The 14,333-nt window shown below is 48.4% G+C and overlaps 3 long non-coding RNA genes across 12 annotated transcripts in view; 1 reads left to right on the plus strand and 2 right to left on the minus strand.

The window, feature by feature from the left end:
• LOC106509843 (uncharacterized) overlaps positions 1-14,333 on the minus strand; it is a 148,817-nt gene that overhangs the window by 114,293 nt on the left and 20,191 nt on the right. The gene's annotated exons all lie outside the window — the stretch shown is intronic.
• LOC146404851 (uncharacterized) lies at positions 2,601-6,946 on the minus strand. Its single transcript, XR_014842077.1, has 2 exons — positions 3,607-6,946; positions 2,601-2,789 (listed from the first exon to the last, which is right to left on the minus strand). It is a non-coding gene; the product is annotated as an uncharacterized LOC146404851 (long non-coding RNA).
• On the plus strand, positions 4,161-6,002 carry LOC146404852 (uncharacterized). The gene is made up of 2 exons (XR_014842078.1): positions 4,161-4,293; positions 4,637-6,002. It is a non-coding gene; the product is annotated as an uncharacterized LOC146404852 (long non-coding RNA).

The raw sequence follows: 14,333 nt of genomic DNA on the forward strand, positions 1-14,333 counted from the left end.
TCTTTTTCTTCCCAGCAGACCCAAGCACTCAGCCTGACTCCCGACCCCCACCCTGGCAGGCATGCCCCTCTCATCCTCCCCCCACTGTTGGGTTCCTTTTCCAGAAATCTGCTTGTGCAGCAGGAAATGGCTTCTCAGGCTCCCTCCCTCTTCCAGCATCCCCCAAACAAGCCCACAGAGCATCTTTTCACTGTGAAGGTTCACTGCCAGTACTGAGAGAAAACAGAGCGGGGATGATAAAATTCACAACCGCAGGGAAAGGGACCAAGGCCTGGGCAGCCTTCCTCCGCTGTTTTACAGTCACAGTCCTTGGCTGGCCAGTGTTAATGCTCCTTTTGCCCCAAAGCCAATCATCCTCCCTTTTAACCTTCGCCCTCCTTCCCTCCTTCCTCAAACCTCCTCCCCCAGGCACTTTAGCTGCCAACAACTTACTTTCCCAACTTTGATTTACCTCCACCAGAGGGAATACAAAGTTAGATCCAGAGCCACCCCCATACTTTCTTTAAAAGTAACCTACACTCAGCCAGCAGAACTCTTAGATTCAGAGGTAAACACTCAAACCCACCCAGTCTGAGACAGACAAAGGCACAAAGACACACATTCATAGGAGTTCCTCTTGTGGCGCAAGGGAAGCGAATGCAACTAGGAATCATGAGGTTGTGGGTTCGATCCCTGGCCTCGTTCAGTGGGTTAAGGACCTGGCGTGGCTGTGGTATAGGTTGGCAGCTGTAGCTCTGATTCGACCCCTAGCCTGGGAATCTCCATATGCCCTGGGTGTGGCCCTAAAAAGCAAAAAAAAAAAAAAAAAAAGACACACATCCATATACTCAGAGACAAAGCAGAGGGGCCCACGCCAGATACCCCACACTCCACACACTCCCCCACAATCAGAACTGAGCCACTCACACCGTCAGGCACGCACACCAGGAGGCTGCCCTGCCCTTTGAGCCACTTAGAGTTTCTTTTGAGGAAAAACACTCTGCTCCAAAGAAGGTCCTTGACAGGGCTGGTTGTGTGTGTGTGTTTTCCCAGAGCGACTGGATAAATTGCTTTTGTGCAAAAATAAACACAAGTGAACTGCATTAGCTGAGCAAGTGACACATTAGTTACAGATGCGGGGCCTGTCAGAACATTGAAGGAACAGCTTTTATTGGGGAAGGGCTGAGAGACTCATAAATAACCGGTTGGCAATCTCACATAAACATTTGTGCATTCACATAAACACCGCCTACCACAAACGCTGGCCTGGCTGCCAGCACAGCCTGGAAGAGCCCTCTCCCCCTGTCCTCAGAGCAGAACTGGGAAGGAGGTGGGGGAAGGGTCACAGGCACCTCTTCTCCCAGAGTCCCAGCACCGTGGCCAGGCTCCTGTCCCGGGGGGTTGGAGGAAGGGAGCCAAGCTCCATCCTGAACATCGGCCAGAGAATGAGGGTCAAGGCCCAGCCACGACAGGACAACAGGTCCGATTTCCTCCCTCTGCTTAGGACAGGACAGATGAGGGGATGTTGTTGAACAGGGGGGCTGTGTAATTAAATGAAGCCAAGTAAGGAGTTTAAAAAGACAGTGCCCCGGAGTTCCCGTCGTGGCACAGTGGTTAACGAATCTGACTAGGAACCAAGAGGTTGCGGGTTCCATCCCTGGCCTTGCTCAGTGGGTTAAGGGTTGCTGTGAGCTGTGGTGTGGGTCGCAGACGCGGCTCGGATCCCAAGGTGCTACAGCTCCAATTAGACCCTAGCCTGGGAACCTCCATATGCTGCGGGAGCAGCTCAAGAAAAGGCAAAAAGACGAAAAAAAAGACAATGCCTTGGAGTTCCTGTCATGGCTTAGAGGAAATGAACCTGACTATCATCCATGAGCACATAAGTTCGATCCCTGGCTTTGCTCAGTGGGTTAAGGATCTGGTATTCATTGCTGTCAGCTGTGGTGTAGGTTGCAGACACGACTGGGATCCCGAGTGGCTGTGGTGTAGGCCAGTGGCTACAGCTCCAATTCTACCCCTTAGCCTGGGAACCTCCATATGCTGTGGGTACGACTCTAAAAAAATACAAAAGAAAAGAGAGAGAGAGAGAATGCCTTGGAAATGCCTCCTGGATACAACTCCAGTGGTTCCCATTAGAATCAAGGAGAAAGTGGGAAAAGGGCAGTGCCACCCTCCCTGCAAAGACAAAGGCCACAGCCATCCAGGGCATGGGAAACCTAGGCTTGTTCCCCTTGGCTCCTGGGGTGCCCTTGCCTTGGGCCCTAGAGTTCTCCTCTCTGAGTCGAACGCCTCAAAGCCACGTTGAGCTGACCCCGTGAAGAAGGACGAAGCAGGTCATGGGAGCTAACCCAAAGCTTTTCCTCTACTTCTCCTGTGGTACCTGCCAATCCAACCTGACACCCTCGCACGTGCGGCTGTCCAAGCAAAATCCACTCTCTAGAAAGCGTCTGGTGCATTATTTGCCCCGAGGTACAAATAATAGTCAATGGCTGTTTTTGTTTCCTTCCCTCACCTCTCTCCCTCCTCTCTGTCACAAATGCTTGAAGCAAAGGGACAAAGTATGAAGTGGTAGAATTTAAAGCAAATGGCTAACAACTTTTTTTTTTTTTTTTTTTTTTTGGCCATTTCTTGGGCCACTCCTGAGGCATATGGAGGTTCCAAGGCTAGGGGTCTAATCAGAGCTGTAGACACCGGCCTACACCAGAGCCACAGCAACTCGGGACCTGAGCCACATCTGCAATCTACACCACAGCTCACAGCAACGCCAGATCCTTAGCCCACTGAGCAAGGCCAGGGAGGGAACCCACAACCTCATGGTTCCTAGTCAGGTTCGTTAACCACTGAGCCACGATGGGAACTCCTAACACTCAACATTTTTGTTAAGTGTTTGAATCAGCCAAGAGGGGAGAAGGGTTGGGATCTTTTCAGGGAAGAGAAAGGAGAGAATGCTCACTGGCCCCAAGATCACATCACAGAGGATGAGCTTCCAAACCAGCTCCATCCTCCTGCCACTCAATTACTCTCCACTGGCCCTTCACTTTCCACCCTTTAAAAGGCCAGGATCCTTGGGCAGAGTGGCCTCTTCCTTTATCCAGCATATTTCTTGATCTCCTCCCACCCACTTCAAGCTGATTTCCCTCACTGCCTGCCCCTTAGGCACCTTGGGGTCCAGCCCAAGTGAATTCATTCCTCTCCTCTTCATCCACGGGTTACAGTTTTGTGCTTTCCCTTACATCAATCCCTCTTCTGAGAAGACCTTTTCCTTCTACTTCTGCAGGTCTGGATCCAACCCATCCTTCCAGATTCAATTCAAAACCGCTTCCTCTCTCCCTCCTTTAAATTCTGGGGAATTTTTCAGAAGTTTGTTGTTGACCTTCCTTCCTTCTTGTTCTCAGTTGTTTGTGTATCTGGCCGATCCCTCTAGATTTTTTTTTTTCTTTCTTTTTAGAGCTGTACCCTGCAGCATATGAAGGTTCCCAGACTAGGGGTCGAGTTGGAGCTACAGCTGCTGGCCTACACCACAGCCACAGCAACCCAGGATCCGAGCCGCATCTGTGACCTACACCACAGCTCATGGCAATGCCAGACCCCTAACCCACTGAGCGAGGCCAGGGATAGAACCTGCACCCTCATGGATACTAGTCAGGCTCGTTACCACTGAGCCACAATGGGAACTTCCCCCTTTAGAGATTTTGAAGATTCAGTTCTGTGTCATATTAATTTCCCAGGTTTCCCTCCCTCTCAAACCCTAACCAATGCCTGGGAAATGGTAGGTGTGTTGCATCCATAAAGGACGTCATGACGGTGCCTGGAGTCTTGGTGGTGACAGTGGTGGGGATATGGTGGGTGGGGCTGTAAGGAGGGAGATGGCAGCAGTGATGGAAACTGGCCAAGAAATCGTTCCCCAGGCAGCCTCCCTCTGGCTTTCATTTTGCAGTTCCACAGCAAGCAGAGCTGTTGCTGCTTTGGAAGAGAAATTAAGATGCCAGGCAGGTACAGACAGCCAAGCACCATAGCTCTATTGAGTCCAGCTCAGCTGTCTAGCCCTTTCTTCCCATCAACAAATGGAATGCTTTATGAGAAAATACAAAGCACAGCCCTAGATAGAAATATTGAAGGCTCTTTGGCCAGAACATCCCTCAGGAGGGAACACAATGTAGCCATAATTTATTGCATTTGATATTTTCACTTCCAATCTTATTTTTCTAGACATTATTTCATAGGCTGAAGCTTAAACACAGATGGAAAAGATTCCGGCTTTGTAATAAGAGAAGGTTTACGGCGGGCCAGCCTACTGCTCTGTGTTTGCATGGGGTAAATGCACATTATCACGTCCTTAGGTGGGGCAGGGAGATGCCTTTATTATGTGTTTGGACCCTGATCCAATAATTCTGCCTTCATCTCTCCCCTTGGCCCGGGCCTCTGGATGCTCCCAAAGAAAGGAAGTGACAAAGCATAGCGGGGCAGGGAGAGGAAGGTTGGGCCAGCCTCTGAAACGCATTCCTGGCTCTGGCTAGGCCTACCATTCCTTGGGTCTTCAAAGGACCTTGGCCCAGGGACAGGGCCTAGACCCCAAAGGGCCGAGTTGAAAGGAAGCAAACACTACAGTGCTATATATGTGACGGTGTTGTGTGATTTGCATTGGTTTTTTTTGCAGGGTGCTGTTTAGAAAGCTGAGCTCATACTGCCGGTAATGCCTCGTGAGCGCTCTTCCCTCCACAATATATCACAGGTAGGTTCATGTCAATGAACAGTCTTAAAAGCACAATCTGGCCTATAAGGTTCATAGCCTGGATGTGCTAAGGTTTCTTTAACCAACCTCATCCGGGTGGAAGGGAGAGAGCAGCGGGAGAAGGGAGGGAGAGGGCTGAGGAGGAAAAAGGAGAGAGGGAGACAGAGAAGAAGGAGGGAGGAAGCCCACCAGAGCAGGGGGTCAGGCATGTCTTGGCCCAAGGTGTGGCCCCCACACATCCACAGACTCACTGCCGGGGGGGCAGGCGGCCTCCTTTCTTCCCTCCCGGGGTCAGTGTTCAGCAGACTCTGAGGAACCTGGGGAGTGTGTGTCAGGAAACACTGGGGACTCTGGGCTGATCGGGGAGAGGGGAGGAAGGGGTCGCAGCTCTGTTCTGCTGGGAGGGTCCGTGGAACATGAGTCAAAGGAGGAGAGAACTGGGGAGGGACCCCTGTGGGTCCTGGCTGCTGAGCTTCTGGGGGATTCCAGGTGGGGGAGGAGCTGTGTGAGGCAGAATGGTACGAGACGCGGTCCACTAGGGTCTGTGTCCACTGAGAACCTGTCGCTGGGGCTCCGGGGGAGAGGGACGACCCCCTCAGTGCCTGGGAGACATGGTGTCTTTGATGTTTACTGCAGAGATGTCTCTAGGGTGTATAACTGCAGAGGTACGGTTCTGGGGGGTGGTGTGAGTCTGGTCTCTGTGAACACCCAGGTGGGCCTGAGTGTTCATAGAGACCAGTGGAAAAGGCAGCCCAAACCCAGAAAGCCTTCTGCCTTCGCGGGCTCCGTCATTGCTGCTCTGCTGGTGACTGGCACACCTGCACCAGGGGTTTGGCCAAGGATTGAAAGCTTTGAAAGAAGAGTGGGTGAAGAATCTGCTTCGGGCAGCCACCAGCTTCAGGAAGATAGTGCCTACTACCTTGGCTGCTTGAGAAATCTGGCCCAGGTGCCTGGCACAATAGACCAAAAAAGTGAATTTCGCAACTGGGTCTAGGCAGGTGCAGAGGGCATGCTGCGTTTTGACTGCCTCCCTTCCTTGGGGGGCAACCACGCACACCTCCCCTGCGCCCTAACTTGAGGAGTGTGGGTGAGCCATCTGTCAATTGCAGGGCTCCCCAACCCCCATCCCTAAAAACAAAGTAGGAGCCCCATATCTCTGTCCCCGGCCTATCCAGTTGTGGGAGCCAATATATTATTTCCTGTTTAATTGGTCTTTTGTCACTTGCAGTTGACAATGTCTCAATGGCTATGCCAGGTTAATAACTGACTATGAAATATGTTTCAAACCAAAGAACTAAATCAAAGTAAGAACAGGTCTTCCAAGGATACGGGTCCTGCAGAACTTCAGGAGGGAGGCACACCTCCATCAGACCTGCATAGGACTGCTGGGGGCACGAATGCATACAGTTAACACACGGATGCCTCTGTCTCTCAGGATCCAGCCCTCAGCCCTTGCACAGGTGATCACTAACATCTGAACATCTGCTCTCCTGGGTAACACCATTCAGGCCTCAGGGAAATGCTTCTCCACATCATTTGTGTTAAGTCCTTGAATCAAAAGGAGACTGTGTCTAAATGCTATTTTTAAAAAAGGTGGGTTGTGGTGCTACTGACATCTGGGATAGACCCTGCTCTGGAGCGTAAGGAGGATTTAATGGTAGACGCACTTAGGTTGGAGAAAAGTCAGACTGATTTATCAAACCCTCCCTCTCAGATGCCAGGATGCTATAGAAGGAGCATGTCCCAATAGGGACAAATGTGCATTTTCTTGCTTCTCTTTATGGTTCCAGAGGAACTCAAAAAGCACAGTAGTTGTCACAATTGTACATGACAGCTAGAGAGTATTTTTCCAGTACAAATTATTCATAATTCTCCTATATTTGTACATACCCAGGTCAAGACGTAACAGGCATTCATTGTGATACTGATTCTTTATATTGGTAACTAGACAGACATGAAAACAATCCTAGAACTGTGAATGATTTTATTTTTATAAAAATATTTACTAAGGGGTTCCCACCACAGTGCAGTGGGTTAAGAATCTGACTGTAGCGGCTCAGGTTGCTGCAGAGGCGAGGGTTTGATCCCTGGCCCAGTGCAGTGGGTTAAAGGATCCAGCATTGCCACAGCTATGGCTTAGGTTGCAGCTGTAGCTTAGACTTGACCCCGGCCCAGGAACTTCCATATGCCACTGTGCGGCCATTAAAAAAAAAAAAAAAAAAAAAAAAAAAAAAAAAGGCTAAGATTTAACTAAATTTTGGAGTTCCCTGGTGACTCGGCAGGTTAAGGATCTGGTGTCGTTGCTGCTATGGTAGTTTCAATCCCTCGCATAGGAACTTACGCATGCTGCAGGTACAGCCAAAAAAAATTTTTTTTCTTCAATTAAATTTTCACATCTTAGAAAATTCAGGGGTTCCTGTCGTGGCTCAGCAGAGACTAATTTGACTGGTATCCACGAGGACGCGGGTTCAATCCCTGGTCTCGCTCAGTGGGTTAGGGATCTGGCATTGCTGTGAGCTCTAGTGTAGGTCGAAGATACAGCTCAGATCCCACATTGCTGTGGCTGTGGTGTAGGCCAGTGGCTACAGCTCCAATTCAACCCCTAGCCTGGGAACCTCCTTATGCCATGGGTGCAGCCCTAAAAAGACAAAAAAGAAAAGAAAGAAAAAAAGAAAATTCAGCTTACCTAAATAGTTTATTAAAATGTTTGCATGTATAGATAAAATGTAATACTTATACTCTTCATTATACTTGCCTTTTAATTTTAATAGAATAATTTTTTTTTTATTTTATAGCTGCACCCATGGCATATGGGAGTTCCCAGGCCAGGGACTGAAATTGAGCCACAGCTGCAACTGTGGCAACACCAGATCTTTTATTTACTTATTTATTTTTTGTCTTTTGTCTTTTTAGGGCCACACCCATGGCATATGGAGGTTCCCAGGCTAGGGGTCAAATCGGAGCTGCAGCCACCAGCCTACACCACAGCTCACAGCAACGCCGGATCGTTAACCCACTGAGCAAGGTAGGGACCGAACCCGCAACCTCATGGTTCCTAGTCGGATTCGTTAACCACTGCGCCACGACGGGAACTCCAACACCAGATCTTTTAACCCACTAAGCTGGGCCAGGGATCAAACCTGCATGTCCACAGCAACCTGAGCTGCTGCAGTTGGATTCTTCACCCTGTACCACAGCAGGAACTCCAAGAGATAAATCTGAATATTAAAAAAAAGTTAAAAACTTACACAAAAAGGAATCTGAAGCTCTGATCTTTTATAACTGGTTTGCATTTTTATTAAAATACATATAATTTTTTAACAGTTTCAGTTATCTATTGCTGTACAAAAACATCCTCAAACTTGGTGGCTTAAAATACATTATGTTTAAGAATTCCCTGGTGGCTCAGCGGGTTGAGGACCAGCACTGTCGCTGCTATGGCATAGGTTCTATCCCTGGCCCAGAACTTGCACATGCCAGGGGCACAGCCAGATGAATAAATAATGTTTCTCACAGTTCTGTGGATTGACTGGCTCAGTGGTCACTTGGAGAGGGGACGTCTCTTGTGTGCTTGCAGTCAGATGGCGATAAGGTCTAGTGTCAAATGCAAGTTCAGCTGGATGGTATATTCAAGATGGCAGCGTGTGCCTTCTCATATCCAGTACTTGGCTGCGGCGGCTGGAACAGGTGGAGTCTGGCTGACTACACGGCTTTCTCCTGCCACCTGTCCACAGGGCTAGCTTGGCCTCCTCAGAGCACAGCAGTCTCAGAGGCATCAGACTTCTTACACGATGGCTGGCTTATCCCAGAAGGAGCATTCTAAAAGACCCAGGCCAAAGCTGAAAGGCTTCCTGGGACCTGTCCTCAGAAATCACACAGCATCGCTGTTGCTGCTTTCTATTGGCCAAAAGTGAGTCACAGGGACAGTCCAGAAAAAGACAGAGAACCATAGGAGGTCATGAATACCAGAAGATGAGGTTCACTGGGGACTAGCTTTGAAGACTGTCCCCATTAGTCTCTGGCCCCTAATGAATCACATCCCTCACATGATCAAAAGACACTCACTGTCTGAGACGCCCCACCCGAAGTCTGATCCGTGAATGAGATTCACAGGCTTAGGCTCCAAACCCAGGACCTCAACATCCAGTTCAGGTGACTGCAGAGGAGGCCCCTCAGGTGTGGGTGCTTAGGGAGGCTGTCTCTCAATGTGAGGGCCCGTGAACTAAAGAGACAAGTTATCTTCCTCCCCAGACCTATCACACGGCAAGGGAATAGGCACAGGACAACTGCTACCTACACTCTCATTCAAAAAGGGGGAGAAAGCTGTGTGGAGCAATTCTGAAATCAAGCCAGGTCCTGCTTTGTGAGAGTGGTTCTCCAGAGAGCTCTGAGCTCCATGTTCTGAGGTATCCCTCCTTTTCCAGAAGAAATGGGCAGTGTTTGCAGCCAGACTGACTTCTCAGCCTGCTTCCTGCCCATAAAAAAGGTCTCTTCATTTGGAATTGTCTTTGACCCTTTCAATCCAAGCTGAAAAAATTCTCTTAAAAGATTTGGGGGTTTCTTAGATATCTAACTATAACCTACTCCCTTAGACAAAAGGCATAACACCCCCATTTATTTCCCAAAAGGCCCTTCTCACCTTAAGCCTCATATTCTCCAACAGAGAGGACCTAAGAAGCATGCCTTTAACATTCTTAGCAGCCCTGTTGTCTCTCCAAAACGGGGAGGGCATGCCCTTAAATATTTCTAAAGGGTCTTACAGACACACCCACGACTATGCTAGAGACCACGTTTTGCTGGCAGCATCCTGGACCTTATCTTTGCCCTGAGACCACTTCTTACTTTTCCAGACTTTTTTGATTAGAAGAGTAGACCAGGGCTCCTTAGCTTTCCTACATTCTGCTCCGAAGCTTCTTTAGGTCATTTCTGTCTTTTCCTGCTTTATCAGAGTCAGCTGGAAGAAGCCAAGGAGCACTTTCGACATTCTGCTGGGAACGGCTTCCTTCAGATCATGGGTTTATTAGGCTGCCTTGCTACTTCCCCATGACGATAGGGAGAATCCTTCTGAGTGACCATCTCAGGTCCCCTCTTCTCCAGCCTTCAATAACAGTTTCCTTACTGTTCCAAGCCTTTAGGAACTCCTCAAGACTCCCCAGCTTCTGCCCTCCAGCTCTCCCCAAGCAAACCACAGGCTTTAGGGCTTTTGTGACATCACTCCCTTATAACACTGAGGTACCTAGCCTCCAAGGAAGGCCCAATGAACAAGACCTCCTGGAATGTATGCCCTGTGTGGTCCTCCCCACACTGAATCTTGCCTGACCTGTGACTCATGCTAACACATGGCACACACTGGACATACATTGCACAAGCTTTGGATGTAGCCTTTAAGAGGACTGGAAGTTTCTGCTTCCTTTTTTTTTTTCTTTTTTTTTTTTTGTCTTTTGTCTTTTTAGGGCCGCTCCTGTGTCACCTGGAGGTTCCCAGGTTAGGGGTCTAATCAGGGCTGTTGTTGCCGGCCTATGCCACAGCCATAGCAATGCCAGATCCAAGCTGCGTCTGGGACCTACACCAGAGCTCATGGCAAGGCCAGATCCTTAAGCCACTGAGTGAGGCCAGGGATCAAACCCACAACTTCGGAGTTCCCGTCGTGGCGCAGTGGTTAACGAATCCGACTAGGAACCATGAGGTTTCGGGTTCGGTCCCTGCCCTTGCTCAGTGGGTTAACGATCCGGCGTTGCCGTGAGCTGTGGTGTAGGTTGCAGACGCGGCTTGGATACCACGTTGCTGTGGCTCTGGCGTAGGCCGGTGGCTCCAGCTCCGATTCAACCCCTAGCCTGGGAACCTCCATATGCCGCAGGAGCGGCCCAAGAAATAACAACAACAACAAAAAAGACAAAAGACAAAAAAAAAAAAAAAAAAAAAACCCACAACTTCATGGTTCCTAGTCGGATTCGTTTCCCCTGCGCCATGATGGGAATCCCATCTCTTCTTCTTTTTTGAAATACTCCCTCCGGGAGTCCTGAGCTGCCATCTGGGAAGTCCAGTTACCCTACTGGAGAAAACCAAGTGGAGAGAGAGGCCCAGAGATGATATGGAAAGAAGCATAGGACCAGCTGTCCCAGTATCTCAGTTGAGCCTCTTGACGAGTCTAGCCCCAAGGCTGTGCACCAAGGCACAAGCACAGGAGAATTCCTAAGCAAAGCAGCAGAAAAGATGTTCAGCTGAGCCCAGTCAACCCACAGAACCATAAAAGATGGCCTATTTTAAATCACCAAGCTTTGGAGTGTTTTGTTAGGCAGCCACAGGTAACTGAAACCACTCTGAATACAAGTGCATCTCATTTTTAATCCTTTAGATCATTACTGTCTCTGGAACACAAATTGAGTTCTCTATTATTAAAGCTGAAATTAAGTCCAGAAAATAAATTTTAAAGAATAAGTATATATTAATTTATGAATCATAAATGTCTCTATAATATAAATATTTTTATATTATTATTCATTCAAACGTCACTGGCCCATCAACAGAATCCCTGATGTGCTGAATACTTCAATTCCATTTTTTTCAATATTGTGCCAACATACAATCATATAAAAAATCATAACTATAATATATTTGTTCCGGTTTTATCATTTTGAAAGGTAAACTTCTCAAGGTGGAAGGACAGACATATTTTAATTAACAGTTTGTTAGTCTGACTTACTAATATGTGGGCCTATGGTCTGTGGGTCCCCATTTCACTCCTCCCCAGGAATGGATATCACGGAATAGGTGCCTGATCAAGGTGAGAGCCGGAAGCCCTGCAGCAGCCAGAAGAGTCCGGGCATTTTCAGGGCCAGGAGGAACCCCTGAGCAACCATAGCAACAAAGACCAGAGGGGAGCATCGGGTGGGAGAGGATGCTGAGAGGACCGCCTGCCCCATCACTGCTCCACTGGCCAAATCTGACAGGCATGGCCTGGCCTAGGACCAGGTGTGGGACACCACAGAGCTAAGCCTCTCCCCAGAGTCATCCTAAAACCTGACCCGTGCTGGAGGCATCACATCCTCCAGAGGCCCCAGGTCTGGGCCTAGTGCTAGGCTAAGAGGGGTCTGCAGTCAAACCGAGTCAGGGCTCGTTACTGATGAGTACCTGAGGTCTGTTATTTCCGCAGTCACCCATTTCTACAGTTTCAAACAAGCTTCCTTTCCCCCATAGTTTTCTTCTAAGGATTATTTCTGGGAAGCCCTAATCTTTCCTTTGCAAAATAGAGGTGAAAAGGATTTGTCCTTATGTAGACAAAAGTGCAGAGTGGGGAGAAGACAAAGGGTGATGGGTTGAAGTGGTCACAGCCGCAGCTTCTTGAAGGCCAGGAAAGCTGGGATGTGGGAGGCCAAGGCTCACAGGTGTGTCTCAGTTCCCAAGGCTCTGCAGGCAGGTGATCTGGATCCTAAGATGGCACGTGTCTGGGGATCGTGTGTTGCTCTCTGCCTGCCTGAGCTCTCTCCTTACTGGTCCAAGGCGGTCCCTGGGGGTGAGACTCTCAGAACTTTCTAGGGGAGAAGCTGGGGATGAGAGCTGGCCTTCAAACAGGAGGTCCAGACTCAGGCTCTGATGCGGAGAGGGCACTGCCCGGGTTTGGGGCCTCACTCTGCCCCTCTCTAACCTGGGGGCCTTGGGCAAATTACTTAACCCCTTTACACCTCATGGATAAAATCTCATGGATAAAATAGGGATGATGATGATGATGATGTTGAAGATAATATTTGTTGGGAGGATTAAATGAGTAACACTTTGCTTAAGTGCTAAGAACAGAGCCTGGCTCACAGGAAGTGCTTATGTTAATGTTACCAACAGAGAAAACAGTCCAGGAGAAAGATGGGGTAAATGCAGATTTGCATGAGGGTTGTTTCTCAGTCAAATGGAAATACATCAAGGAGGGGTGTTTACATCTTTTCAGGCCAGAACTCTTCCTGTGCCTCAGAGATGGGGCCCTGACTGGGAGCAGAAGTGTCTCTCATGTCACAGCCACAGTCACACAACAGCCTAAGTTCTTTAAAAAGTCCTTACCACTTACACCAACCAGAATGGCCATCATCAAAAAGTGTACAAATAGGAGTTCCCATTATGGCTCAGTGGTTAACGAATCCGACTAGGAACCATGAGGTTTCAGGTTCGATCCCTGGCCTTGCTCAGTGGGTTAAGGATCTGGCGTTGCCATGAGCTGTGGTGTAGGTTGCAGACTCAGCTCGGATCCCGCATAGCTGTGGCTGTAGCATAGGCCGGTGGCTACAGCTCCAGTTCGACTCCTAGGCTGGGAACCTCCACATGCCATGGGAGCAGCCCGAGAAATGGCAAAAAGACCAAAAAAAAGTGTACAAATAGGGAGTTCCCAGCGTGACTCAGTGGTTAATGAATCCGACTAGGAACCATGAGGTTGCAGGTTCCATTCCTGCCCTTGCTCAGGGTTAAGGATCCGGCATGGTGGTGAGCTGTGGTGTAGGTTGCAGACGAGGCTTGGATCCTGCATTACTGTGGCTCTGGCCTAGGCCAGTGGCTACAGCTCCGATTCGACCCCTAGCCTGGGAACCTCCATATGCCTCGGGAGCGGCCCTAGAAAAGGCAAAAAGACAAAAAAAAAAAAAAAAAAAGTGCACAAACAATAAATGCTGGAGAGGCTGTGGAGAAAAGGAAACCCCTTTACACTGTTGGTGGGAATGTGCACTGGTGCACCCACCGTGGAAAACAATATGGAAGTTCCTCAAGAAACTAAAAATAGAATTCCCATACAATCCAGCTGTCCTACTCCTGGGCATCCATCCAGAGAAAACCCTAATTCGAAAAGATACATTTACTCCAGTGTTCACTGCAGCACTATTTACAATAGCCAAGACATGGAAGCAACCTATATGTCCAACAACAGAGGAATGGATAAAGAAGATGTAGTATATGTATGTGACGGAATATTACTTAGCCATAAAAAAGAATGAAATAATGCCATTTGCGGCAACATGGATGGATCTAGAAACTATCATACTAAGTGAAGTGACAGACAACCATCATACAATATCACCTACATATGGAAACTTAAAAAAAAAAAAAGAAAGAAAAGATACTAATGAGCTTTGAGCTTATTTGCAGAACAGAAACAGACTCACAGACTTTGAAAAACAAAGTTAGCAAAGGGGACAGGAGTGGAGGTGGGAGGGGTGGACTGGGGGTTTGGGGTTGGCATATGCCCAAGAGGTATATGGAATGATTGGTCAGTGGGGACCTGCTGCATAGCACAGAGAACTCTACCCAGTATTCTGCGAAAACTATGTGGGAGAAGATTCAGACAGAATGGATATGTATGTACGTATGACTAGGTCGCTTTGTTGCATAGCAGAAATTATCACAGCCTTGTAAATTAACTATGCTTCAATAAAACTTCTAATAAAAATCAAACTTTCAAAACTTTAAAAAAAAATAAAATGTCCTTGGGTCTGGATTAAAATTGTAGCCAGCCACCCAGAGCAAGGAGCTATCTCTTTGAATGCCTGTGTCTGGTTTGTCCCAAATGTCCATAACTGCACACACCAGAAGCCTTAGTCTTCCCCCCACAGAGTCTTATCCTGTGAAACACTAAACATCAGAGTCAGAG

The sequence above is a fragment of the Sus scrofa genome, chromosome 3, assembly GCF_054392235.1.
Source record: "Sus scrofa isolate SSC_HxYL_T2T_F1_AM1 chromosome 3, Sscrofa_HxYL_maternal_Yorkshire_Landrace_v2.0, whole genome shotgun sequence".
NCBI lineage: Eukaryota > Metazoa > Chordata > Mammalia > Artiodactyla > Suidae > Sus > Sus scrofa.